The following is a 26,272-nucleotide window of genomic DNA, read 5'->3' as shown; positions in this document are numbered from 1 at the left end:
GCAAAAAAAAAAAAAAAAAAAAAAAAAAAAACAAATAAGCATATCAACAAAGTGAAAGATGGGTTTAATTTTTTCCACAAAAAGTTAAAAAAGAAATAACAGCAACTTTAGAGGAAGAGGAAAAAATTATTAATAAGAAAATTATATGCAATTGCAAAATGTGTGAATATTTACAAACTCTAACATATAACTACAAAACAGACCAGAAGAATCAGTATCACAGGAAGCAAAGGGTCATTTCAAAAATCAGAGAAGGAAGGATGATTCATATTTAATTTAATTCTGTGGAAAATATTTAAGTAATATTTGAGGACAAAAATCGGTGATATGTTGAAATGTGGGAAACCACAGTGGAAGGAAAAAGAATTCAAGAAAGCTCAGTTTCGGTAACCAATATCTAGTAAAATCTTCAGGATCTAGAGGTTACAATCTGCGTTAATAGTGTCTGAAAACCTAGAAATGTCATTAGATACCATTTTGGACAATTCTTGTAGACTTGAGATGATGTCTACTTAAAGTTACAAAATAGTGCCTGTATTTCTGTATTCATTACAGCAAACAGTTGGATATGGAAAGGAAACTAGCATGCTGTGCCACAATCTCTAGAGAAAGATTAGGGAAGTTTCAGCTTAAAGTAAGAATAATCACAACAAAATTTTACAATCCTTTATAAGCATATATGAAAAACATACAAAAGTTTGTAATGATCTTTTCTTAAGCTAAGAGAACAGAAAAAATGAGAAAAATTAAATTATAAAATGAACCTTTGGTTTAGAGGTAAGAAACCTTTTATGACAGTCAGGAGATCACGGTTGCACAGTGTATTATGTGATGTTGTGACTCATTGGTTTCATCTTGGATATCATAACATTTTGTAAAAGTGATTTTTCATGAGAATTTTTTCAGGTGCCCTATAAAGTCCTGTCCCATGAGAAGCGAATAATAATCTTCCATATTCTTAAGAGATCTTAATGGCATCTTCTACAGCCTTCCATTGTTTAGTTTAGGTAAACCTGGGAATCATGTTTGGGTATCGTCTCATCCGAGTTCTTTACCCATCCCCATCATAAGTCAGGAAGGTCTTGGATATTTTCTGCTCTAGCAATTAATTCATCATTAATCCTGGAGTTATTTGCAATTCCAGTCATTTGTCCTACTTCACTTCCCGTAAGCATGATTAATTTAACCACCATTAACTCCTAAACCATATTAAATTTGTACATCTGATTTGACTTTGTGACCAAAGGTTCTATGTATGTCCTGTAATTCTTGCCTAGTATGAAACTTACTTTCAGTAGAGATTGTATTTCTGCACTCATGCACCTATGTAACTTGCACTGTTATTGCTGGTCAGGCTTCCCAGAGGTCACCATAACCTGGAAGAGGGACATATTCTTCAGGATGACGTTGTAATATTTCGTTAGCTAAAATCGTCTATCTAAATGGATAGTTCCTAATGTCTTGAGTAATACATCTGGTACTTTTTATTTTTCTTCGCTCTTCGAGTTGATGTGGCCAATTCCTGAGGTTGGATAATCAGGCCAGTATCAGACTGGTCTTTGCCAGAACTTTTTGCCTAATACATTTCCCTACTGCTTTCTACAGGTCATTGGATGTTAATATGGGTTCTGGAATGTAATGTTTTAAAATGTCTTGTGAATGACTTGCAACACGGTCATTTTAATTTTCAAATATAATTTGCAAGTGAAATGTGTAGGACTCCAATAAGGCACAATGACCTAGATCCTGGGTATGATCCCCTCCAAAGAGGCAAATAGTGAATTGAGCAAGCTCACTCATGTCTGCTTACACCAGTCACTTCTGAACTGCTCAATGGCAGGCAGGGGGAATGATCTCTGGTTGGCAGATGTCCACTCACTATGACCCTGGATTGGACATGTAGTTACCTTGAGTCAAGTCACTCATGTGTGTTGGACTGTTCCTTGGAGATACACTCATTAGTGACTGTTAAGGTACCTGAGTTATTAGGTGCTTGTAGACTATGCCCACTGACATGTGCATTAGGCACAAAAGCTCCCTAGCTGTGCTGACACTAACTGAAGCTGTGAGGTTTCACAATGACATGTCAGCCAAATACAGATGCTCAGATTTATCATTTATCAAGAGGTCTTCACACTATCAATTATACAATTATCATTCTACACACAGGAGTGACAAAGGGAGTAAAAAACCACAGCCATGGCTCGGGAGACCAGTGAACCTCCAGAAGAGTCCAGTGAGTCCAGAAGCCCTTTGGATGCTGGTCAGAGGCTCCTTTTGGGCAGAGATCACAGCAGCAGCCAACAGATCTGGAGAAGTCCTTAGAGTTCTCATGGACAGAGCTTCTGAAGGCAACTTACACAAGACCTTGTCTTTGCTGGTTTTATGATCCTCTGCAGATGGCTCTATTCTCATTATCTCAGCCACCTTTCACTTCCTATCAGTTCATTTCAGGTCTCTCATGATCCCAGGCAGCAGTAGTTATCACTTGAGTTCATTCATATATGTTTAACTCTTTGGGGATGGGGGGACAACTCACTGTGGACTTAATTCTACTGGAGATGAGTGACCACATTTTAAGACAACAGGATCACAAATTATCATATATCATCAGGGCAGACAATAGCTACCACCTGGGGCTGAAAGCAGGTAACTCCATTTATTCTGAAAACATTCTGTCTTGATTATGGTGCCAGTTGCTGCGAGGGACTTCCTTTCCACCACCTGTTTTTCACAAGGTTTGAGTCTGAACTGCGAATAGTCTACTGATTTCTGGGTGAAGGGACTGACTGCACCATCCTAGCCTGTCAGAGAACTTTCCCCAGTACTTCCACTGTAAGAGTTTTCCACCTTGTCCAGAACTACAGTCCATTAATCCCCTCATTTTCTCTCTTAAGAGAATAAACAGGCCAGGCATTGTGGCTCACACTTGTAATCCCAGCACTTTTGGGGGCCAAGGTGGGCAGATCATTTGAGGTCAGGAGTTCGAGACCAGCTTCACCTACATAATGAAACCTCATCTCTACTTAAAAGGAAAAAACAAAAAAATTAGCCAGGCGTGGTGGTGGGCACCTATAATCCCAGCTACTCGGGAGAGACTGAGGCAGGAGAATCGCTTGAACCCAGGAGGCAGAGGTTGCAGTAAGCCACGATAGTGCCACAGTGCTCCAGCCTGGGTGACAGAGCGACACTCTCTCTCAAAAAAAAAAAAAAAGAAAGAAAGAAAAGAAAAAAGAGAATAAACAACACATCTCATGTACACACTCACACCACTTTTACCCCAAATACGAAACACGAAAAAATCTAATCTGTCTCCTTCTACCTAAGCAATTTTAGATAGTCACATTCTCATAATTAGCTTAAGCTCCCTGACTTGCTGCTCATCCTTTCTGTGGCAAAATCTCATCCCTGGATGAGTCCCATTTTGTGTTTACTCAATGACAGCACTCAGCTGAACCAGAAAAAAATATCAAAAAGTGGTCAGAGATATCATCATACATTCAATTTACTTACATAAAAAATTGGCGCTAAATGTTTCCAGAGATCAATAAAAGTTTTGTTTCTCCGGTGACATCATTTCTTCAGAAACCCAACATGTATAACCTATCTATGTTCTTCTAACGTTTATTCAACTTCTCTCATCTGACGTCTTGCCAAATCATTCAAGGAGAAAATATATCCCATTAGGCAAGAGCCGACCATATTCCCATCACCTGAGAAAAGCATATGCAGAGGATGTGCCCACCTCCCCTTTCTCTGCTCATTATGTCAGAAAAAGTACCCCTCCTTTTGTCACAAGGCAAATCTGAGATAAAAGATTTAGATGGCCTGTGATTCCGGCACTTGGGGAGACCAATGCAGGCAGATTATTTGAGTCTAAGAGTTCAAAAGAAGCCGAAGCAACTTAGGGAAACTCCATCTCTCAAACAAATACAACTAGCCTAGCATGGTGGCACGTGCCTGTAGTCCCAGTTACTCAGGGTGGGGAGCACTGAGGTGGGAGGATCACCTGAGCCTGGAAGGTTGTGGCTGCAGTGAGCCGTGATCACACCACTGCACTCCAGCCAGGGCAACAGAGTTCTAAACGGATCTTCTCTATTAAAAATAACCAAACAGGTGGCCATGAGGCTGAGGTGGCTGCAGTGCACCCAATTCCTCCTTAAACAAAGCAAAACTTGACTCAGTGTAAATAATAAAAGGAAACTTAAGCTTAACCACTCAGAAACCACCAACTAACATCTAACTAGAGACTTTCCACTGTAATGTTGCAAATGAGGCCACTGCTCCATTTTAACCAATCAAGTATTTCCTTTGTCTTCCACATTCACCATATAAAATTCTCCCCCCACCGTCCCTAAGCCTCTCTGTAGGACCTCTGAGCTCTGTAGGACCTCAGCCTGCAGTCTGGGGCTGCCTAGTTTATAAATTTCTGGATGCTCAAATATATTTTCTAATGTTTCAAAGTGTCTCTGGTGTAGGAGGTTGTTCGTGGAGTGACCCAAGAGTGTACAGAAATTGAGGGCATATGAGATCTCTGGACTCGGCACCCCATTTTCTGTACACTCAAAATCACTCAAAAATAATATCTTTAAAAATCTATAACTATCATGTAGCCCTTTTCAAGTCTCCAGTTGGTTGGAGCCAGTTCTATTACAGCTCAGAAAACCCTGGTTAATAAGCTAGTTCTGACCCAACTGGCAAGAAGAGGCAGGAAAGCCCCAGGCCAGGGGAGTATATTGCACATGTATGCACCAGGAAAACTGGAGGAAGCTTGGAGGCCCTTTAGCCTGGTCCTGAGCCTGCTGAAACTGCAGTTACAGGCACAGATGCCTAGGGCACCAATCTGAATCTGCCAACATCCAAGGCCACATGAACACAAATGCGCAGTCTCCTCTGCCATTGGTAGCTAAGGATGTTAGGCCGTGATTGGACTAGGATGGGAGATGAACTGAGAACAATAGATTCTGTAGGCTTTTGTTGTCTCTTCCCACCCCCAAGCAACAAGTGATGAACACACACACACCCCACAGTGACTAACAGGATCTCCCTCCAGGGCGGGTAGTGAGGGGATGGACTAGGGTGTGCTGAAGAACTCCACTTGGGCTCTGCACACCAGGGAAAATGACCATAAAACATCCCATCTTCACTGCTCAGAGGAGGTTATATCTGCTGTGAGCTAGAAAGCCGTGTGGGGGCAGCTGAAGAGCCATTAAATAGGAGAAACCTGAGAGCCATGTGTTCCACAAGCCTCTGGTCCTTGTTTAGGCAGCAGGCACTGTGAGATGTGGCTCCTTGGCCCCTTCCAGCGACCACCTTGACTGCATGCTGCAGGGAAAGACACTGAAGCCCAAGAATGCGGTCTTGCTCACCACAGGATGACGGCTCAGTGCAGAACCGAGCTATGGCCCAGGAGGCAGAAGGTGGGGATGACCCAGGCTGGGCTGGGGGATCCAACTGAACATGCACTTACTAAGAAGCTGTGGGCTGCCAAGATGCCTTGGGACCCCAGTCTGGGTCTAGAACTGCAGCAAAACAGGCCACTGGAAAAAGTTCTTGGGAAGCTAACCCACTTTTGCTATCATCCACAGGCAAACAAACCAACCCCCACCACTTCTCACTCCCTGTGAAAGCCACTTGCCCCTCTGATCGACCACAGCACAATGGTGTCACTCCCTAAGGCACAGGTAGACAAGGCATCCAGCCATGCACACTCCAGGGCCCACACATGTCCAGAATACACTGGTTCTTGTTGAGACTCCACTCTTCCAACTACAGACAAAAGCTCCCCACTCTCCTCAGCCACTCCCAACAACTGGAGGCCTGAAAACTTTCATGCACGCCACTATGGTCTAAGCCACTTGTGGCAGTTTTGATTTTCATTTTCCTGGTAATCAGTGATGTTGAGCACCTTTCCATATGCCTTTTCACCAGCTGGATGTCTTCTTTGGCTAAACGTCTACTCAAATCCATTGCCCCTCTATAAATCTGCTTTTTTGGGGGCTTCTTGATGTTTTTCTCTCTTTTTTTTCCTACTTATTTATACAAGTTCCTTAGGTATTTTGGATATTTGTTAAAATGATTTTCAATTCCACTGCCCAATTATAAATCTGCTTTTTTTTTTCTTTTCTCTTTGAGACAGAGTTTCACTCTTGTTGCCCAGGCTGGAGTGCAATGGTGCGATCTCGGCTCACAGCAACCTCCACCTCCCAGGTTCAAGCGATTCTCCTGTCTCAGCCTCCCAAGTAGCTGGGATTACAGGCATGGGCCAACATGCCCTGCTAATTTTTGTATTTTTAAGAGAGACAGGGTTTCTCCATGTTGGTCAGGCTGGTCTCGAACTCCCGGCCTCAGGTGATCCACCTGCCTCAGCCTCCCAAAGTGTTGGGATTACAGGTGTGAGCCACTGTGCCTGGCCAATTATCCCTTTGTGTGTGTGTGTGTGTGTGTGTGTTTTGGGTGTGGGTGGGGAAGAACAGAGTCTTGTTCTTTCTGTCACCCAGGCTGGAGTGCACTGGTATGATCGCGGCTCACGGCAGCCTCCGCCTCCTGGGTTCCAGCGATTCTCCTGACTCAGTCTCCCGGGTAGCTAAAATTACAGGTGCATAACAGATGCCCAGCTAATTTTTGTATTTTTAGTAGAGATGAGGTTTCACCACCTTGGCCATGCTGGTCTCAAACTCCTGACCTCAGGTGATCCACTTGCCTCGGCCTCCCAAAGTGTCGGGATTACAGGCGGGAGCCACCACTCCTGGCCCCTTTTTGTGTTTTAACATCAGTCAACACTCGTATTTTAAAATAATAACAATGAATGGTGGTACCTTAGAACAAGGGAATTATACCTCTTCCTCTTTTCCTGATCCTAGTGCAGACATTTTGTCTATAAAATGTTATTCACAGATGAATTCATGAGAACATTACTGTGAATTTTAAATCCATATACAAGTCTATGCTCATTCATGAATATTTCAATAAAATAAAACTAATAGCAAAAAAGAATTCCAGGATTGAAGCAGTTTCAGGAAAAAGGAGTTGGCAGTATGAAGTAAAATAGTAAAAAACTTTTTTTAAACAAAATGGGCATATTTTTGTCTACGACTTTTTTGAAAATAAATTTAACACACACACATACACATATAAAGCAATAGAAGTGGCATTGTTTTCATATGAGTCTAGAATATTAAAATATATGTATAACGTGGTCAGCAAAATAATGGCCTCCCAAAGATGTCCACAGATTCCTAGAACCTTACATGAAAACGGTACATCATGCATGTGATTAAGGTAAAGACCTTGACATGAGGAGACTACCCTGGTGCTATGGAAGGAACGTTGTGTTCCGTCAATGTTCATGTGCTAACATCCTAACCCTCGAGGTGATGGTATTAGGAGGTTAAGCCTTACGGGGGACTCTGCCCTCATGACTGGGATTAGCACCTTTATTAAAGGCACAAGGGAGCTTGTTTGCTCCTCTCATCATGTGAAGACACAGCAAGAAGGAAGCCTCCATGAGAAAGCAGACCTTCTCCAGACACCAACACTGTGGGCACCTTGATCTTGCACTTCTCAGCCTCCAGGACTGTGAGAAACAAAGTTCTGTTGTTTATATGCTGCCCGGTCTAGTGCATTTCCTTGTAGCAGCCTGTATGGATTAGCACAGTGGCCTCATGTGGATGATGATGGCATCTCCATTCAGGACTAAGTAAGCACATGAGTCCTTAACAGTGGAAGGAAGGGGGAAGGAAAGAGCCACAGAGACATGTGGCCATAGAAGAAGGGCCTATGGGATGCAAGGTTGCTAATGGTGAGAGTGGAGAAGAGCCCAAAGCCAAAAAACGCAGGCAGACTCCAGAATGTGGAAAAGGCCAGAAAAAAGATCCCCTAGAGCCTGTAGAGATGAAGGTAGCCTTTCCAACACCTAGATTTTAGCCCAGGGAGATCCACATCAGACTCTGACATACAGGAGTGTAATAAATTTGTTTTATGTCCTGACATGGTGGTTTGTTGTAGCAGCAATGGACTACACACACACACACAAACACTCCCCCCTACACACACAGAACTACATACATCCTGCCCTTCAAAACTGAAGCAGATAAACTATACATTAGCATTAACTTAGCTGGGTGTGGTGGTGCACGCCTGTAGTCCCAGTTACTCAGGAGGCTGAGAGGGAGGATCACTTGAGCCCAGGAGTTTAAGACCAGCCTGGGCAACACACTGAGGCCACATTTCAAAAACAAACAAAAAACACAACAAATCTTTGATTAAACTCATTTCCCAAATTTGAAGAGGAGACAATTACTAGATAAAGAGGAAAAAAGAGAAAGGCAGAGCTGCTGACTTCTGTGGTGGAAGCACAGGCACAGGTCCAAACATACTCCTGTCCTCCTGGCTTTCCTGTCCGTTCTCTAAGGGACACATGAACCTCTCAAACTGAAGCATGGATCACAGACCCATACTCAGAACTCAATGCAGTTTTGTTCTATGATTTTTTATACATCTGTGTCCTTGTTTCTGCCTCCTCTTCCCAACTCCCTTACTCTAGTTAGAGGAAAAAAAAGGCTATTACCAAATATGAGTACATCCTCATGTACTAATGCCAACTGATCACCAGCTGGTTTTCTTCTTTTACAAAGTCATAAATCTTTAGGCTTTAACACAACTTCCAAGCAATAGAATGTTATTTTCCAGTTCATTAACACAAGTTCTATATTTAAAATGAAGACTTCACAAGCTGATTTAAATAACATATTAATCAAAATAGACTGGCCATGGTTCAAACTGACATTTTAATTAAATGTGATGATAGGTTGAGTAACCTAGCAGTACTCTAAAATGACTTTTGGTTATGGCTTTTTCCATATTATGTTTAGACTGAGGCATCCCTAAATGATTCAATTGTAATTCCCCTTCTTAAACATGAGATTTATCTTTAAAAAACAATTTATTTTCTTAAAATTTCAAGCTAATTCTATAGTTCACGCATACATATCTCACTAGATATCAGCTGTATGTGTACACACATACATATAAGTATTTGTATACACACATATTACAAAATTTTTAAAAAACTTACTAGTAGGGTATGACCACGAAGAAAAAGAGGCTTCGTGTACTGTGATGGAAACACAATAGCAGGACACACAACAGGCTGCTGTGAGGGTGGTATTTACCGCTGCTGCTGTAAGACTTGGAAAACAATTGGATAGTGGATATTTAATCCCCATAACAGAAAATTTAGGGTGCAGAAAACTTTCCACAATTTTTACAGAGAATATCAACAGAAAGGCATTCAATGCAGGGAATACACAGTGTGACAGTATACAAAAATAAGCAGGTTGATGGTTTAGATTTATGAGACAAGAGACAGAAATAGTAGATGATGTCATAATTCTTTTATGGAGTTATGAAAATTATTCATTTTCTATATGGTCAGATGCTTTCAAATGTCAATGAGAAAAATATTTAAAGGAAGAATCAAATCTAAGACATGGAGAGACCTTTATGAAAATGACTTTCAGGCCAGGCATGGTGGCTCACACCTGTAATCTCAGCACTTTGGGAGGCTGAGGCGGGCAGATCACGTCAGGGGATTGAGACCATCCTGGCCAACATGGTGAAACCCCGTTTCTACTAAAATACAAAAAATTAGCTGGGAGTGGTGGTGTGTGCCTGTAGTCCCAGCTACTCGGGAGGCTGAAATAAGAGAATCACTTGACCCAGGAGGCAGAGGTTGCAGTAAGCCGAGATGGTGCCACTGTGCTCCTACCTGGTGACAGAGCGAGACTCCATCTCAAAAAAAAAAAAAAAAAAAAAAAATTACCTTCATTCTGAGAAGGTATAATCATTTCATCAACACATTCTTGAGCACAACTACGCACACATGCACTTCCGCATTCACAAGCCATGCTGCGTGCACACACTGACGCCCCTAGATTCCTTTTTTGAAGAGATGGTGTCTTGGTCTGTCACCCAGGCTGGAGAGCAGTGTTAGGATCACAGTTCACCGCAGCCTCAAACTCCTGGGTTCAAGTGATCCTCCTACCTCAGGCTCCTGAGTAGCCTGACTACAGGAAGGAGCCACCATGCCCAGCCAATGTTTTCATTTTTTTGTAGAGATGAAATCTTGCTATGTTGCCCAGGCTGGTCTTGAACTCCTAGCCTCAAGGAATCCTCCTGCCTTGCCATCCCAATGTGCTGAGATTATAGGTGTGAACCACTGTGCCCAGCCACTGGATTCTTTATTAAGAAGAAAACTTGTTTGCTGACATGCAGGCAATGAAATGATAAATAGTAGTTCATAAATTAATAATTTACAAATCAATATAAATGAGTTAACACAAAAATAACAGCACAAACTAATAAACAGTTTACGACTTCAAGTTTCTTTTTTTTCCAAGGTAGTTCTGACAGATTTTTCCATGGAATGGACTACTTGTCCATCAATGCTAGGAAGAAACTGCATCAACTAACGAGCAAAATAACCAGCTAACAACATAATGAGAGGATCAAATTAACACATAACCATATGAACCTTAAATGTAAATGGGTTAAATGCTCCAATTAAAAGACACAGACTGGCAAATTGGATAAAGAGTCAAGACCCATCAGTGTGCTGTATTCAAGAGACCCATCCCGCATTTCCAACTGAGGTACTGAGTTCATCTCACTGGGGCATATTGGACAGTGGGTGCAGCCCACTGAGTGAGAGCCAAAGCAGGACGAGGCATTGCCTCACCTGGGAAGCAGAAGGGGTAAGGGAATTCCCTTTCCTAGCCAAGGGAGACCGTGACACACAGCACATGGAAAATTGGGTCACTCCCACCCTAATACTATGCTTTTCCAAGCGTCTTAGCAAATGGCACACCAGGAGATTATATCCCGTGCCTGGCCCGGAGGGTCCCACGTCCACGGAGCCTCCCTCATTGCTAGCACAGCAGTCTGAGATCTAACTGCAAGGCGGCAGCAAGGCTGGGAGAGGGGTGCCCACCATTGCTGAGGCTTGAGTAGGTAAACAAAGCGGCTGGGAAGCTAGATCTGGGGGAAGCCCACCGGAGCTCAAGGAGGCCTGCCTGCCTCTGTAGACTCCACCTCTGGGGACAGAGCATAGCCAAACAAAAGGCAGCAGAAACCTCTGCAGATTTAAAGGTCCCTGCCTGACAGCTTTTAAGGGAGTAGTGCTTCTCCCAGCATGGAGTTTGAGATCTGAGAACAGACAGACTGCCTCCTCAGGTGGATCCCTGACCTGTGAGTAGCCTAACTGGGAGGCACCCCCCAGTAGGGGCAGAATGACACCTCACAGGGCTGCGTACCCCTCTGAGATGAAGCTTCCAGAGGAACGATCAGGGAGCAACATTTGCTGTTCAGCAATATTCACTCTTCTGCAGTCTTCGCTGCTGATACCCAGGCAAACAGGGTATGCAGTGGACCTCCAGCAAACTCCAACAGACCTGCAGCTGAGGGTCCTGTCGGAAAACTAACAAACAGAAAGGACATCCACACCAAAACCCCATCTGTATGCCACCATCATCAAAGACCAAAGGTAGATAAAACCACAAAGATGGGGAAAAAACAGAGCAGAAAAGCTGAAAATTCTAAAAATCAGAGTGCCTCTCCCCCTCCAAAGGAATGCAGCTCCTCGCCAGCAATGGAACAAAGCTGGACGGAGAGTGACTTTGACGAGCTGAGAGAAGAAGGCTTCAGACAATCGAACTTCTCTGAGCTAAAGGAGGAAGTTTGAATCCATCGCAAAGAAGCTAAAAACCTTGAAAAAAGATTAGACGAATGGCTAACTAGAGTAACCAATGTAGAGAAGTCCTTAAATGACCCGATAGAGCTGAAAACCATGGCACGAGAACTACGTGACAAATGCACAAGCTTCAGTAACCGATTCAATCAACTGGAAGAAACGCTACCAGTGATTGATGATCAAGTGAATGAAATGAAGTGAGAAGAGAAGTTTAAAGAAACAAGAGTAAAAAGAAATGAACAAAGCCTCCAAGAAATATGGGACTATGTGAAAAGACCAAATCTACATCTGATTGGTGTACCTGAAAGTGATGGGGAAAATGGAACCAAGTTGGAAAACACTCTGCAGGATATTATCCAGGAGAACTTCCCCAATGTAGCAAGGCAGGCCAACATTCAAATTCAGGAAATACAGAGAACGCCACAAAGATACTCCTTGAGAAGAGCAACTCCAAGACACGTAATTCTCAGATTCACCAAAATTGAAATGAAGGAAAAAATGTTAAGGGCAGCCAGAGAGAAAGGTCGATTACTCACAAAGGGAAGCCCATCAGACTAACAGCAGATCTCTTGGCAGAAACTCTATAAGCCAGAAGAGAGTGGGGGCCAATATTCAATATTCTTAAAGAAAATAATTTTCAACCCAGAATTTCATATCCAGCCAAACTAAGCTTTATAAGTGGAGGAGAAATAAAATCCTTTACAGACAAGCAAAGGCTGAGAGATTTTGTCACCACCAGGCCTGCCGTAAAGAGCTCCTGAAGGAAGCACTAAACATGGAAAGGAACAACTGGTACCAGACACTGAAAAAACAAGCCAAAATGTAAAGACCATCGATGCTAGGAAGAAACTGCATCAACTAACGAGCAAAATAACCAGCTAACAACATAATGAGAGGATCAAATTAACACATAACCATATTAACCTTAAATGTAAATGGGTTAAATGCTCCAATTAAAAGACACAGACTGGCAAATTGGATAAAGAGTCAAGACCCATCAGTGTGCTGTATTCAAGAGACCCATCCCACGTGCAGAGACACACATATGCTCAAAATAAAGGGATGAAGGAAGATCTATCAAGCAAATGGAAAATAATAAAAAAGGCAGAGGTTGCAATCCTAGTCTCTGATAAAACAGACTTTAAACCAACAAAGATCAAAAGAGACAAAGAAGGCCATTATATAATGGTAAAGGGATCAATTCAACAAGAAGAGCTAACTATCCTAAATATATATGCACCCAATACAGGAGCACCCAGATTCATAAAGCAAGTCCTTAGAGACTTACAAAGAGACTTAGACTGCAATAATAATGGGAACCTTTAATACCCCACTGTCAACATTAGACAGATAAACAAGACAGAAAGTTAAAAAGGATATCCAGGAATTGAACTCGGCTCTGCACCAAGCAGACCTAATAGACATCTACAGAACTCTCCACCCCAAATCAACAGAATATGCATGCTTCTAAGCACCACATCGCACTTATTCCAAAATTGACCACATACTTGGAAGTAAAGCACTCCTCAGAAGAAGCAAAAGAACAGAAATTATAACAAACTGTCTCTCAGATGACAGTGCAATCAAACTAGAACTCAGGATTAAGAACCTCACTCAAAACCGCTCAACTACATGGAAACTGAACAACCTGCTCCTGAACGACTACTGGGTACATAACGAAATGAATACAGAAATAAAGATGTTCTTTGAAACCAATGAGAACAAAGATACAACATACGAGAATCTCTGGGACACATTTAAAGCAGTGTATACAGGGAAATTTATAGCAGTAAATGGCCAAAAGAGAAAGGAGGAAAGATCTAAAATTGACACCCTAACATCACAATTAAAAGAACTAGAGAAGCAAGAGCAAACACATTCAAAAGCTAGTAGGAGGCAAGACATAACTAACATCAGAGCAGAACTAAAGGAGATAGAGACACAAAAAAACCCTTCAAGAAATCAATGGATCCAGGAGCTGATTTTTTGAAAAGATCAACAAAATTGATAGACCGCTAGCAAGACTAATAAAGAAGAAAAGAGAGAAGAATCAAATAGATGCAATAAAAAAATGATAAAGGGGATATCACCACCGACCCCACAGAAATACAAACTACCATCAGAGAATACTATAAACACTTCTACCCAAATAAACTAGAAAACCTAGAAGAAATGGATAAATACCTGGACACATACACTCTCCCAAGACTAAACCAGGAAGAAGCCGAATCCCTGAATGGAGTAATAATAGGCTCTGAGACACAGGCAATAATTAATAGCCTACCAACCAAAAAAAGTCCAGGACCAGATGGATTCACAGCTGAATTCTACTCCAGAGGAGGAGCTGGTACCATCGCTTCTGAAACTATTCCAATAGATAGAAAAAGAGGGAATCCTCCCTAACTGCTTTTATGAGGCCAACATCATCCTGGTACCAAAGCCTGGCAGAGATACAACAAAGAAAGAGAATTTTAGACAAATATCCCTGATGAACATTGATGCAAAAATCCTCAATAAAATACTGGCAAATTGAATCCAGAAGCACATCAAAAACCTTATCCACCATGATCAAGTGGGCTTCATCCCTGAGATGCAAGGCTGGTTCAACATATGCAAATCAATAAACGTAATCCAGCATATAAACAGAACCAAACACAAAAACCACATGATTATCTCAATAGATGCAGAAAAGGCCTTTGACAAAATTCAACAGCCTTTCATGCTGAAAACTCTCAATAAATTCAGTACTGATGGAACATATCTCAAAATAATAAGAGCTATTTATGACAAACCCACAGGCAATATCATACTGAATGGGCAAAAACTGGAAGCATTCCCTTTGAAAACTGGCACAAGACAGGGATGCCCTCTCTCACCACTCCTATTCAACATAGTGTTGGAAGTTCTGGCCAGGGCAATCAGGCAGGAGAAAGAAATAAAGGGTATTCAATTAGGAAAAGAGGAAGTCAAGTTGTCCCTGTTTGCAGATGACATGATTGTATATTTAGAAAACCCCATCGTCTCAGCCCAAAATCTCCTTAAGCTGATAAGCAACTTCAGCAAAGTCTCAGGATACAAAATCAATGTGCAAAAATCATAAGCATTCTTATACACCGATAGCAGACAAACAGAGAGCCAAATCATGAATGAACTCCCATTCACAACTGCTTCAAATAGAATAAAATACCTAGGAATCCAACTTACAAGGGATGTAAAGGACCTCTTCAAGGAGAACTACAAACCACTGCTCAGTGAAATAAAAGAGGACACAAACAAATGGAAGAACATTCCATGCTCATGGATAAGAAGAATCAATATCATGAAAACGGCCATATTGCCCAAGGTAATTTATAGATTCAATGCCATCCCCATCAAGCTACCAATGACTTTCTTCACAGAATTGGAAAAAACTACTTTAAAGTTCATCTGGAACCAAAAAAGACCCCGCATTGCCAAGACAATCCTAAGCCGAAAGAACAAAGCTGGAGGCATCATGCTACCTGACTTCAAACTATACTACAAGGCTACAGTAACCAAAACAGCATGGTACTGGTACCAAAACAGAGATATAGACCAATGGAATAGAACACAGCCCTCAGAAATAATACCACCACACATCTACAACCATTTGATCTTTGACAAACCTGAGAAAAACATGAAATGGGGAAAGGATTCCCTATTTAACAAATGGTGCTTGGAAAACTGGCTAGCCATATGTAGAAGGCTAAAAATGGATCCCTTCCTTACACCTTATACAAAAATTAATTCAATATGGATTAGAGACTTAAATGTTAGACCTAAAACCATAAAAACCCTAGAAGAAAACCTAGGCAATACCATTCAGGACACAGGCATGGGCAAGGACTTCATGTCTAAAACACCAAAAGCAATGGCAACAAAAGCCAAAATTGACAAATCGGATCTAATTTAACTAAAGAGCTTCTGCACAGCAAAAGAAACTACCATCAGAGTGAACAGGCTACCCACAGAATGGTAGAAAATTTTTAATTGGGCAGTGGGGAAATCTTATGCGTGGAAAGAATGAATCTGGAAAACTGTTCTTTCCTAAGAGTTCAGGAGGATTTGGATGGTAGAGAGCTTTGTGTACAAGGGTTCCAGTTCCACATAGTTCAGGTTTAATTTCAAAGGCAACTTCTAGTGCAACCTGTGATTCACCCTGTCCTAAAGTGCCATCTGTAAAGGGTCTGGAGATAACCCATAGGCCGCACTGTGAACCCCTGACAGCCCTTCCAGATAAATACCAGGTCAGTGTCTACAGCGGATGACACAGAGCAGAATATCTGAAAAAAAATACTTCTTTGGCCAATGGACTGCCAGTCACTATTATTTAGTGTAAAATATTATATTACATATATGTAATTTTTTAAATTGCAGTGTTCCACATTGAGGCAATTATATATAAACACCAGATGTTTATTCAGTTTAAAGGCAACTTAGAAATACTGACGCCAGATAGAAAGATGCTTTAGCCCCAAGTCAGGTGTTTGGAAATTGTCACAACTAAACCAACAAAGGGATCTTGAGGCATAATAAGCGTTCATACATTTTCAGCTATACCTGTGCTTGTCTTGAATACGAAAACCTAAGCTGCCGTTATGCCACAGCACAGAATGTATTATGTTTTACATCACTGAGCCTTAGTTTACAAATGGTAAAAAAAATAGGGAAGGTAAACTGTGAAGTTTCCTTAAGGAGCTGTTACATCCAACAGACTCATGAAAATCTTTGCCAAGTATCCCTGGTACACAGCTCCTCCCCACTGATGTGCTCAATGGGGAGAAGCTACGCACATGTCTCAACTTTCATATGCTCAATGGCAACAAAGGATTCCCAGGGTAAAGGAGGGGATATCAATAACATAGCACACTGAAAGGACTGTAATGTTACTTCAGAGTGTTGCAAAATAAATATCACAGATGAAAGTTTTAGTTCATTGAAGCATGTAATGATGTATATTTCATTAGTGTGTTTTAAAGTCTTATACTGCTTACATTCTTATGTGGGAAAATATATCTTGTTTGTGCTTTGTGGATGAAATGTGAACAGGCAAAACTAAAAATAATTTTACAACCCAAATCACCAGATGTTAATGGCTGGTAATTCAACTGGAAACCTGAAAGATAACATCGATTTCATTGTGATACCAAATATCAGTGACAAGGAAAATTTTATTTGTGGTATTCAAGTGTAGTCCTCTGGAACAAATGACTTGGTTCACAGGCAGCACGCCCACTGCTGAACTGCCACGGCCTGACAGCCTGTCTTATCTGCCAAACTGCTCATTAGGTTTAGTAATCTTCACCTGTGCCTCCAGTTTATATTTCAGCAAGTAATACACATCAGTCTGCTTTTATGATCTTCTGTAGTGAGCTTCCAACACTCCTTCAGCAGTACGGTGCCCCTGCATCTGCAATCTTCCAAACACACCTTATACATGTCATTATTTTCAACTGTTATTTCACCTTCCAGCTTTAGAGGCCAGTTTAGCTTAAATAAAGCAAAAATACAAGACAGAGAATACGCAAGGTAAGTCCTGCATTGTAAATATTAAGTAGGCTGACCAATCATTTAATTTTTTAACATTAAAAAAGAATACCTTAACCATACTAATTTAATATTTAAATACGGATTTCAGAGTGCATTTTGGCATGGGGCACAGGGGACAATAAAGTAGAGGATTCCTTTTCCAATTGTCTCTGACCTATCCAACCTTTGTTACAGGTCAGAGAGTTCTCCAATCTATAAATAAACAACAGAGATAACGTGGCAACCAGGACACAGAGACGTACTAGAGTACTGCTCAGCTCTCTGCCTAGGACTGATCCTACTGATTCCCGACAATGAGCGCTGTGAAATTTAGAGGCAGATCAATACACATACACACAAACACAAACACACAAAAGAGATACTTCATGGGCAAAAAGCACCAAAGATTTAAAACAAAATGTCTGAAAGACCATAAAACAACTTCTGATGAAATGCTGTTTTCATTTTGCAGAAGTAAAATATTCACCACCAACCCTACAATTAGCTTAAAAAATACAATAAGAACATTAATTTTGGATTCCATCTCCAATTCATACCTTATCAATATGTAATAATCACACTGTATCAACAACAAAGCTGGATAGACTTTATACACCGAATATAACTTATACAGTAAGAAGGTAATTTTTTGAAATAGTGAGAATACAACATTTGTATGCCATGCTCTACTTCACAAGTTAAAAGACAATATAATCATTTCTATTTTTAAAATACATTGAAATAAAATACAGAAAAGGGGATTCTAATACCAGTTAACATTAAGAGAATATATCTCTAAACCAAAGATCTTGGATCTTCTAGAAAGAAAAAAAATCAACCTGTATATACTTGGGTAAGAAAAAAAAAATTAAGAGACTAAGAAAGGAGAGAGGATGTTAGCTTACAATCATCTCCAAAAATGGCTTTCCAATGCATTCAACCAGTTTTCAAGCCCATTTGTTTTTCCTCCTCTGACATCAACAGCCTAAATTACCAAGGAAATGCAAAATACTTCAATTTGTGCATTAATCAGCCAACCTAGAAATGGCAATATAGTCAATGAAAATACAAAGAAATAGAAAATGTCAAGGAATTGTTTAACATGTTTAAGATGACATAGCGCAGGGAAAAAGTGATCTGATAAACAATGGAAGAGTTAATAACCAAACTCAGGCATGGTTCCCTAATGCCACACTTCAAAAGAACTTATAGAGAGAATAAAGGAATAATCCTTTTAAAAAAACATCTAATTTTAGAAAAAAATTGCTCAAAAGGGAAGTTAGTGTTTTTTAAATCTTTTGGAAAGCTGATTAATTTCTAAGCTAAAAACACATGATCCTTAAGAGAAATGGCTGAGTCCAGGCCCAAGGCAGGAAGAGGGCAAAATGAGCCTGGATCCTCTTCTGTCAGAAAGTAAGAAATGCTCAAAGACTAACAGAGACAGTTGAAAGGACACAGGAGACAAGCTGAAGGCTCCCACGGCCGAATCTGGGACAGCACAGGCATCAGAAAGAACAATGATGGTGATGGAAAATGCATGGAATAAAACGCAAGTGCATTAGTCAGCAGTGATACTGAAATAAAGAGGAGAAGTGAAAGCTTGTTGTTAAAGATGCCAGCTAACAAATGTAGGAGGAATGACAGAGGAAGAACATTCATTTTAAGTCACCAGTGCCATAACTGATAGAGAAGATCATCAGGAGGCTAAAATCACTGAATGAAAGACAACTATACGAAGCTATTTAACATAGCACGATATATAAATGTATGAAAACATAAATTAGAAAAAACAAAAAAATCGTACCATAAGAGATACGTTAGAATAGAATGGATAAGTTAGAATACAGCAATAATAGGCCAGGCATAGTGGCTCACATCTGTAATCGCAGGACTTTGGGAGGCCAAGGTGGGAAGATTGCTTGAGCCCAGGAGTTCGAGACCAGCCGGGGCAACAATAGTGAGAACTCATCCCTAGAACAAAATTTAAAAAATTAGCCGGGAGTGGTGGTGTACTCCTGTAGTCCCAGCTACTTGCGGGGTAGAAGTGGGAGGATCTCTTGAGCCTGGGAGTTCAAGGCTGCAGTGAGCCAAGATCACGCCACTGCACTCCAGCCTAGGAGACAAAGTGAGACCTTATCTCAAAACAAAAACAAAAACAAAAAAACCACAATTACAAAAAACACCAGTAACAACAAAATGATGACTACATAAAGACTGTATAGAAAAAAAATGCTCAGAATATAGAAATAAAATTATGTATTTTACCTGTAACTGCATTAGAAGACAGTATTCTTATAGAAAAAGGATGACCAGATAGATATGCAAAAATGAAAATAGCTAATAACACTCATTATATCAGGCACTGAGGTAGGTAGTTTATGCACATTGTAACAAATTACATACTAGATTATCTCAAAATTTTCAGATAAATTTTACTGGGAGTCACAAATCAATACAACAAAACCAATGTTTTGCAAACATCCACTATGTATAAAGGTATATAAATTCCGAACCCAGGCTGAAAAATAATTCACATAAGCCATACATCAGTGGAAACCTACCCATGGGAAATAATACAACATAATCTAAATAAAACTTTCAGAGACAAGGCATGTGGCTTCTGGACAGCCACAAACTCCCTGACTCTGCTCTAGTGTTTTGGCCACCAAAAGAAAGCCGAGTGGCCTCAGGTCTCTTAAAAAACAAGAAAGCAACCTATGGAAGAAGGCGTGGTATTTGAGGAACATTTGGGGTCTGTTGAAAAATGTATCCTGTATTTTATTTCTAGAAAAGCCTCCCTCATAATGTCAGGTAAGTGAAGAGCCCTCAGAGACACATGCACACACAAAGAAAAACAAAACAACACAGAATGAATTCCACCAAAATGTGTTATGATGGCAGAATTACGGGTGATATAATCTTCTGAAATATATCTTTTTATTCAAAATAGAAAAAAAGCAGACTTCCTCTTGATTATCTATAGCCTCTGACCCAAGTGGCTTGGAATCAGAAAACAGCGTCACCCGACTTGAAGCCATCTTGGCATCAGTGGTGGAGTGGGTGGAGATAAGACTCTGGACCAGCTCATGGGTGGGCCCCACCTCGTCAAGACCACCAAGAAAGGGCACGTGAGGAAAGTCCAAAGATCCTGGAGAGACACTGGTTTCACTCGGTTTTCAAAATTAACTTAGACACATTTCCTGAGAATCTTTCTTAATGCCTCAAAAACCAAAGAAGAAAATCCTTACAACAAAGCTTGAAATGGATCCCCATATCCATTAAACTTTTCCAAAGCTCAGTAAATATATAACCTGATAACCTAAACATCTAGCTAGAAAAATCTCAGTTCCAGTGCTACAACAGTGCTAGCTTTTCTAACATTTTAAAATAACCCTGATTTTAACCCAACAAAATTCCACTTGAGAACTAAGAAATAAACATTGGAAATCCGCTTTAAAATAAAGAATGAGGAGACCATTGTGAATGAGAAAAAGACCAACGAGAGCTGGCAAGCACACTGGTTTTGTAGAAACGGAGATAAGCCGTTCAGGTGCCACAAAGACAGCAGGGCCCGCGCCGGGGTCACAGATCAAGTAGGCATGGAGGAATGGAGGACAGGACGCTTCTGCCTGGTACAATGAAAAAAAGGTATTCTTTTTATTCTACATATTTACAATATGCATTTGGGCCTTTATTACAAGTACAAGAGAAAAATCTTAATAAATAAAAGCTGAGTACATTACCTTTTTGATTAAAAAATAGACTCGGAAAGAATAATGAGAGTTCAGAGCAACGACCCCCGTCTCACCTGTGCCTGAAAACTGTGGCTGCCACCAAGGTCAACAAAGACAGCGTCTTTGTCATACAGCACATGCCCAACTCCAGAAAGAGGCACATAAACCAGCTGCTCCTTCTTATTTTAACAGCACTTCTTTCGTTGCTCAGGAAGAGCACAAGGGTCTGGGAGGAAACCGATGTCACTCATGGCAAAATCTTCTACCCCTGGAAGACAGGATCCAAAAAGCCAGCTTCAGCTGACAGGAAGTTAGTAAGTATCTACTGCTGACTGGGGGGTTAACAATGATCCACAGTTCAAGGGCTTAACCCATGACCCTAAAGAAGGACATCATGCCACACTGGAACAGTGGCCCTCTAGCTACAAGAGGTCAGAGAAGAGGGGATTCGGTAACACCTTTGCAGGCCTACACATAGCTGGCTTACTTTTGAAACCTCCAGCAAGGCCATCTTCCCTTGTTTGGTCATTTTTCACTTTTCCTGAGAAATGAAGCCATCCCAAGAATCCTATGTGTAATTCTAATATGTTCTACAACAAGAGAATACCTGGCATATGAATTTGGCTTTTATTTTTCAAGTGTGCACATAACCATAAAGTGACACCTGCTGGTCACATTTGATGTTTGTTCAGATATCCTCTGGGTTTGTCAAATCTTCCATCCTAGAAAAATAAACTCAATCATACAGCAGAAATGAATGCCAAAGTTCCTATACCTCCTTTCATGTGTCAATGACTCATCACACTCTTGTCCACTAAGCACGTCGTTTAGAAAACTAGAAAATGCAGAAATAAGGAAGCACCGTTCACCGTCCAGCAGAGGAAAAGGGGCAGGCACACAACTGTGTCTCTAGGCTGAAAGTGACATTCAGTAAGACACCAGACAGGGACATTCATTCCGTAAGACACCAGACAGGGAGACGACGTCCACCTGGGGTCAGGGAAGAGCGAAGAACATATTCAGAAAATCCCTTTCTGCAAGAGGGTGAGCCTGTGCTCTGGGATTTTTACTGTGGCTTGGATTCTGGCAGGTGGAGAAAGGGTATTCCAGGGAGAAAACCACAGCACAAAGAAGAGCACAAAGGAAGGAAACTGAAGGCACACACGAAGGACTCAAGCACCCGGGCACGAAGGCAGCATCACTGAAAACTGAGGCTGAACGTAGGATGGGGCCACATCCTGTAGCCTTAAATGCTTCCAAGTCCTCCCATTCTCCTAAACATCTCATAATTAATTTACTCCCAAAGGCACAGCATCTTTGAGCAATGATATAAGTAGACATTTTCCATCAACTACACTTCTACCCCCACTATTCAAACAGGCACAAAATAAATCCTATCACTGTTCTTTTTCTAGCCTTTTTAGCTTTGAAATATATGGCCCAGGAAGAAAAAATTTACAATCACTTTTTACCTGTCTGCCAGGATATAAGGGTGAGAAGTTTGCCATGTGAGAGGCCTAAACTTCGTAACTGTAATAAAACGGCCCAGATTGTGGATTTCTTGGTTTTGCTATTCTCCGTGCAGCATTCCAGAAAGGCAGAACAGCTTGGCACCCTAAACATTAAAGGAAAATTGAAAATTAAAACTAAATTAAATTCTCGTCAATACTGCAATAGAATAAAAGCTCTAAACAAGAAGCAATACTAAGAAGGGAGACTTCCAGCAAAGCCACTGTCCTGAGGCTTCCAGAGCCTTGCTGGCTTCTTTCAGGACTTATTAGAACCCCACAGAGGCAGACTGCTCTGCAGCCGAGCAGGGGCATCCATCTAAGTATGGTGAGAGGGAGGTGAGGCCTCTGAGCAGAGACAGTTCTGTGGCCGATGGACCAGAGCAGTACGGAAAGGAAGGGGCAGTGCCTGGTCCTGTAACTGGGAGAAACTTCTGATGTACTCTATTAAGTCCCCACCCCCAAACACCTAGACATTGCCTGGTGCAGCAGGTACAGAGACAAATACACCAAGAGGCCCAGAATATGCACTCTCTTGAGGGAAACCTTCCAGAGACTGTGAACGCATACACTAAGGGAATTCAGAAGGCAAATCCTAGGGACGTTTAGTAAGGTCTCTTCAGTCTTTCTGTTTGTTTGTTTGAGACGGAGTCTCACTCTGTCACCCAGGCTGGAGTGCAGTGGCGCAATCTCAGCTCACTGCACCCTCTCCCTCCCAGCTTCAAGCAATTCTCATGTCTCAGCCTCCTGAGTAGCTGGAATTACAGGCGTACACCACCACACCCAACTAATATTTGCATTTTTAGTAGACACGGGGTTTGGCCATATTGCCCTGAGCTTGAAACTCCTGGCCTCAAGCAATCTGCCTGAGTCTGCCTCCCAAAGTGCTGGGATTACAGGCATGAGCCATTGTGCCCGGCCTCTTCAGTCTATTTTAAAAGGATTATACCGTTAGCATCTAAAAATTATTTCTCTTCCTACTGGGTAAACTTCTGTCCAGAACCTCTGTTTTAATCGCTTCTTTGTCTTCTTCAGTTTCTCATTATGCTTGAAGGATTCGAGGTGGGTGAGAACTCCCATAATTTTAGGAAAGCCATGTACTTGACAGATGTTTAGAAACTTAAACATTTCCATTTCAAACCCAAAGCTGGCATCTATAAGCATCAGTACCTACAAACAGAACACATCATTTCTCAAAGAAACTACCAAAACAGACCACCTACACTAGGGGTTGGCAACTGGTCCACATGCCAAATCCACCCATCACCTGTGTTTGTAACTAAAGTTTTATTGGAACACAGCCACATTAATTCATTTACATATTTGTCTATGGCTGCCTGTGCACTACAACTGCAGAGCTAAGTAGCTGCAAAAGATATGATCCGCAAAACCAAAAATATTTACTATCTGGCCCTCGAAATTTTTTGAGAAGTCTCACTGCAGACTAAATCAAATGACTACACAGGCATCACTCAGAGGAACCACTACCCTCTGACTTGCTCTAAAGGGGAACCATAAGATAATGCCCACTAGGATATAAACTTGCATTTTAAGAATTCTAATGCATGAGAAGTCATGCAGGAAAGGCTGGGTCTAACCTGGCCCTTACCTAAGAAATCCTAATTTAAAGAAATTAAGTTTTCTGTAATATACTTTTAAGCCAAATAACAGGTCTCTGACATCCAAAGAATGGGAAGAAAATGATAATCAATGAAATATATTAAATAGGTACAGAAAACCAACCTCTTCTTTCAATCTCCTCACAAACACACACACACACATACACACATAAAATCTGTTTTTTGCTGGGAAGTATGCAGTGGAAACCTCTATCTTGTACGTTAATTTGTATAACTCAATTGCTCAGAAACTTTTTAAAATAGCTACCAGTTTAGAATTAAGTCAAAAAACAGTAAGATTACGATGAATGGTAGTGTATAAGAAAATATAAGCAGATAACACCAATTTTTACAATTTAAGATGTTTCAAAGATGCAAAATAATTTCAGAATTGATTCCTGGAAACTTCTAGCTTTAATATTAAAGATAGTTCTGTTCTTACCTTTCCATGGATAACTGAAAATAACACAAAATGGAAAACAGAAATGCCCACCTTTTATTAAACTAGGAAACATTCAAAACCCGAAACCACAGAATATATGAAGTTGGGCTTGTAGGCAAGCACAACTGCCACTGCAGACTGAGGCAGTAAGCAGAGCTCTCCAGCAACACTGGACCAGCTCGAAGAACAGGTGGAAAATCTTCACACCACATCTGATGCCACAGAGTGCCAAGGGGCAAGCAGCTGGTTGTAGGGTCAGGAAGAACAGGGAGCAAACAGGCCCTCAGCTGCCAATCTTTGTCATCTAAGCCAGTGTTACTCCCCTAAGCCACCCACGCACATACACACCCAAATCCACGTACTGTGTGTGCCTTTGCCGTAGTCAGGAGGCTTTGACAACCCAGAGCAGAGCAATCAACATAAGCTAGGCTAAATAAATTATGGTGCATCCATAGAATGGAATATTATATTAAAAAGGAAGAGGCGGAGCTACAGTACTTACTGATTATATGCCTCCAAGATATATTACACGAAAAAAATCAAAGCACAGAAGAGTGTGTAAAATAACCTACCATTTGTGTTTTTAAAGGGTGGCATGTGTGTTTATATGTATCTGGAAGGATACTGCTCTGCATGGACCTGAGAGACCAGCGGTTAGAGCAAGGAAAGAGAAAATGCGCATTGTGTGTACCCTGCATTAGTTAGAGTATTTTACCAAATATGTGTGCTCCTTTTGAAAATCTGAAAAAGATTTACATAGGCATCTCCCTCAGTGATGGTTAAGAGGCTGGGAAGGGGAGCAGGGAGGGAAGGACACAGAGGGAAAGGTTAACAGGTACAAAAATACAGTTAGATAGAATAAATTCTAATGTCCAACAGCACAATAGGGTGACTATAATTTATTATATAATTCAGAATAACTACAAGAATGAAATTAGAATGTTCCTAACACAAAGAAATGATAAATGTTTGAAGTGATGGATATCTGAATTACCCTGATTTGATCATCACACATTGTATGCTTCTATCAAAATACTACACGTACCCCATAAATATGTACAACTATTATGCATCCATAATAACTAAAAATAAAAAAAGTAAAGGCATCTCTTAACATGTATGTCTTTAAAATTAGAAACTTGCTACATTTTAAATAAAAGAGAAACAAATGACTTCTGTGAACTATTTCAATATTTTCAAGTATACAAGATTTAGTAATCTCTATACAACTTTACATTAATTACACTTATTTTTACTAATAGTAGCATTACATGTTCAAAATTTGACTGTTATTTAGTTTTCTGACATTACAATGGCACAACTTTAAAATCTGTATTACTTTTTCCTTTATATTTTAGGAGTCTTCTTGGGCCAGAATATAAAATAAGTAGCTCTAGAAAAAACTAAATAAAAATGAAAAAAACAGGGTATCTGTCACCCCACACTTCCTGATCAATATGGCTTATTTTTTGCTACTTTTTTTTTTTTTTTGAGACAGAATTTCACTCTTGTTGCCCAGGCTGGAGTGCAATGGCACGATCTCGGCTTACCACAACCTCCGCCTCCTGGGTTGAAGTGATTCTCCTGCCGCAGCCTCCTAAGTAACTGGGATTATAGGCATGTGCCACCTCACCCGACTAATTTTGTATTTTTAGTAGAGGCGGGATTTCTGC

At 40.8% G+C, this 26,272-nt stretch overlaps 2 long non-coding RNA genes and 1 pseudogene across 3 annotated transcripts in view; 1 reads left to right on the top strand and 2 right to left on the bottom strand.

The window, feature by feature from the left end:
- The window catches only part of LOC113219685, a 5,056-nt gene extending 2,035 nt beyond the window's left edge, over positions 1-3,021 (top strand). The window contains exon 3 of the long non-coding RNA XR_003306645.2: positions 2,170-3,021. This is a non-coding gene — a long non-coding RNA (uncharacterized LOC113219685). The remainder of the gene's footprint in view (positions 1-2,169) is intronic.
- LOC111529800 overlaps positions 1-26,272 on the bottom strand; it is a 712,005-nt pseudogene that overhangs the window by 680,667 nt on the left and 5,066 nt on the right. The window contains exons 5-9 of the transcript XR_003306640.2: positions 23,520-23,708; positions 22,503-22,645; positions 21,638-21,752; positions 21,105-21,298; positions 20,265-20,397 (exon numbers count right to left, since the gene is read on the bottom strand). The product of XR_003306640.2 is annotated as a ribosome biogenesis protein BMS1 homolog (transcript). The remainder of the gene's footprint in view (positions 1-20,264; positions 20,398-21,104; positions 21,299-21,637; positions 21,753-22,502; positions 22,646-23,519; positions 23,709-26,272) is intronic.
- Positions 16,906-19,268, bottom strand: LOC113219684. Its single transcript, XR_003306644.1, has 2 exons — positions 18,202-19,268; positions 16,906-17,257 (listed from the first exon to the last, which is right to left on the bottom strand). It is a non-coding gene; the product is annotated as an uncharacterized LOC113219684 (long non-coding RNA).

Source organism: Piliocolobus tephrosceles, chromosome 9, assembly GCF_002776525.5.
Source record: "Piliocolobus tephrosceles isolate RC106 chromosome 9, ASM277652v3, whole genome shotgun sequence".
NCBI classification, from domain to species: Eukaryota; Metazoa; Chordata; class Mammalia; order Primates; family Cercopithecidae; genus Piliocolobus; species Piliocolobus tephrosceles.
Note: the sequence above shows the minus strand (reverse complement) of the source record. Positions and strands in the feature narration are given on the sequence as shown.